The sequence below is a fragment of the Apium graveolens genome, chromosome 3 (assembly GCF_009905375.1).
Source record: "Apium graveolens cultivar Ventura chromosome 3, ASM990537v1, whole genome shotgun sequence".
In the NCBI taxonomy this organism is placed as follows: Eukaryota; Viridiplantae; Streptophyta; class Magnoliopsida; order Apiales; family Apiaceae; genus Apium; species Apium graveolens.
This window is the reverse complement of record NC_133649.1, coordinates 31,551,796-31,555,026: the sequence shown is the minus strand read 5'-3', so window position 1 is coordinate 31,555,026 and position 3,231 is coordinate 31,551,796. Positions and strand designations below refer to the sequence as shown.

Here is a 3,231-nt window from a genome sequence, read left to right as displayed (position 1 = left end):
ATGCATACATATGAAGGACTTATCCCCTTGATGTCTCGATGGTCCATCCTATAGCCGATTTGAAATTCTCGTCAAAATCCTAAGAGCTTGTCTTCCTCACTACCTGAAAGGTCAGCTGAAATAATAACAGGTAATGTAGATGAATCACCTAAAAAAAGCATAACCTCAAGTGTTCAGGTAATGGTTTGGCTCCAAGGTAGGTGCTTTCCTCTATTGATGGTTTGAGCTTCCCAGTCAGCATTCTTAAGGTCAGAAGTCCAAGAGATTCAAATGTATAGGTCGAGCTTTCGCTTCCATGGAGAAGCGTTCAGATAATTTAATTGCTCGTTGCTATCTTCATCATCGCTGTCGAAAGTCCCCCACTAAGGCCTTTTCCAATGCATCAGACATTAGGCATGTGTCGAGTTCCGAAGTAACCGCAGAATCAATCACATCCACTTTTAAAGCACTCCCATCTTCTGTAGGGAATTTCATTGCCTTGAATACGTTGAAGTCACATCCTGATCTTGGACCCGCATAGTAAGTTCCCCTTTTTGCACATCTATCAAGGTACGGCCAGTAGCCAAGAAAGGCCTCCCCAAGATTATGGGAATCTTCTTATCTTCCTCAAAATCCAGAATAACAAAATCTGCAGGAAAGAAGAGCTTATCCACCTTGACGAGCACATCCTCAACTATGCCCCTTGGGTAAGTAATGGAATGGTACGCCAATTGTAGCGACATGTATGTGGGTTTTGGATCAGGCAGATCCAGCTTTTTAAAGATCGACAACGGTATCAGATTAATGCTTACTCCCAAATCACAAAGGCACTTGTCAAAAGTTAGATTGCCAATGGTGCAAGGAATGGTGAAGCTTCCTGGATCTTTCAGTTTTGGTGGTAACTTTTGTTGCAGAACCGCGCTGCATTCTTCCGTGAGAGCAACGGTTTCAAGGTCATCCAGTTTCACCTTCCTTGAAAGAATAGTCTTCATAAACTTCGCATAACTAGGCATTTGTTCCAGCGCCTCAACGAAAGGTATATTGATGTGAAGTTTCTTGAACACCTCCAGAAACTTCCCGAACTGTCTATCCAGCTTTTGTTGCTGCAATCTCTTAGGAAAAGGTGGTGGAGGATAGAGCTGTTTCTCCCCTGTATTAGCCTCAGGCAGAGTGTGTTCAACAGTAGTCTTCTTTGGTTCCGCCACTTTCTCCTTTTGCTTAGATTCTTCATCTCTAACTTCAGCTTCGACTTCTTTTACCTTTTCAGCATCAACTACTTTTCCAGACCTTAAGGTAATAGCCTTGACTTGCTCTTTAGCTTCCTTCCTGGCTGGTACTTCCGTGTCACTGGGAAGAGTGCCAGGTTGACGATTGAGCACTGTATTGGCTAATTGACCGATTTGATTTTCCAAGGTCTTGATAGAAACCGCCTGACTCTTGCACAACAGCTTAAGTTCCTCAAAATCAGCACTAGTAGGTGCAGCTGCACTTCCCTGTTGAGGATATGATTGCCTTGTAGCATACTGCTGTGGTTGCTGGAATCCAGGTGGGTTAAACTGTTTACTTACTCCTTGCTGATATGTTGGCTGAATAGCATTCTGATTATTCCCCCAGCTGAAATTTGGATGATTTCTGTTGTTAGGATGATAGGTCGCTGGTACAGGCTGCTGTTGTCGCTGATAATTATTCACATACTGAACAGATTCGTTGACAAGAGAACACTGATCCGTAGCATGAGAACCTGCACAAAGCTCACAAACCATAGCTATTTGATTAACTCCATACGTAGCCAAAGAATCAACCTTCATTGATAGCGCTTGAAGCTGGGCTGCAATAGCGGTGGCTGCATCAACTTCCAGAATACCTGCTACCTTGCCTGACGTCATCCTCTGAGTTGGGTTTTGATGCTCATTTGCAGCCATCGTCTCGATAAGATTATACGCCTCAGTATAGCTTTTAGCCCATAAGGCGCCTCCAGCTACTGTATCGAGCATGGGCCGAGATTGGGCCCCCAAACCATTATAAAAACCAGTGATTACCATCCAATCCGGCATTCCATGATGTGGACATTTTCTCAACATTTCCTTGTAGCGTTCCCAAGCCTCGCACATAGATTCTGTAGGTTGCTGCGCAAACTGAGTAAGAGCACTCCTCATAGCAGCAGTCTTTGCCATTGGATAAAACTTCACCAGAAACTTTTGCGCAAGATCTTGCCACGTAGTGATGGACCCAGCTGGTTCAGAATGTAACCAGTCTTTAGCTTTATCCCTCAGTGAGAATGGGAAAAGCCTCAACTTGATAGCCTCATCAGTCACACCATTATACTTAAAAGTGCTGCAGATCTCGACAAAATTCCTTATGTGCATGTTGGGGTCTTCAGTTGCCGCTCCTCCAAAAGAAACAGAATTCTGCACCATCTGAATAGTGCCCGGCTTGATTTCAAAGGTGTTAGGTTGAATAGCCGGATGAAGGATGCTTGACTGAATGTCATCAATTTTAGGCCGAGAAAAATCCATAAGAGCTAGATCAGCTTGAACAATACGATCTCCCATGTTTACTGGTTCTTTCTGCTCAGTTCCTGAATCCGAATCCTCAAAATCTAACTTCTCCGGAGTATCAAGAACTTCGTCTTTCTCCTCAGCTGTATCTAAGGTCCTCTTGCGAGCACGAGAACGAGTTTGCATAAACGCTTGCTAAAGTACCTGAAACACAACTGAAAAGAATAATTAACTACTACGTCCTAATCACTGAGTCCTAATGACCAATGATGGTAAGTACATAAACTAAACAAATACGCCGAGTCCCCGGCAGCGGCGCCAAAAACTTGTTAGGGTGAAAACATGCACTAATATTCACGCAAGTATACGCGTTCGCAAGTAATATAGAATACTTTCTAGTTCGTTCCCTCAGAGACTCAGACTAAGTTATTGTCTAATTAAACTCACTCACCAATGTATGACTACTTCTTAATGTTAAGATAATAACACTTAAAATTGTTGATTAAATATTAACTATAATTAACTACTTAATTAACCACTTAACTAACACTTCAATTTATCAATAATAAAACACTCATGAGATCAAAACTTCATTATTACTTCCTTCTATAGCCATTGTTATTACCTTTAGCATGTGACAGTGATGACATTAATCGAATAACACGAAACTGATAAAAGCCAACTTTCATTGTACTAAAACCATTCTACCAAGCATCCACAATTAAGATAGAAGTTGAATAGTCATCAATCATGT

The 3,231-nt window shown here is 42.1% G+C and overlaps 1 non-coding gene across 1 annotated transcript; it reads left to right on the top strand.

Annotated features, from left to right (window-relative positions):
- The first annotated feature begins 2,031 nt into the window (after positions 1–2,031).
- On the top strand, positions 2,032–2,138 carry LOC141715628 (small nucleolar RNA R71). The gene has a single exon (XR_012572384.1). It is a non-coding gene; the product is annotated as a small nucleolar RNA R71 (small nucleolar RNA).
- The last annotated feature ends 1,093 nt before the right edge of the window (positions 2,139–3,231 follow it).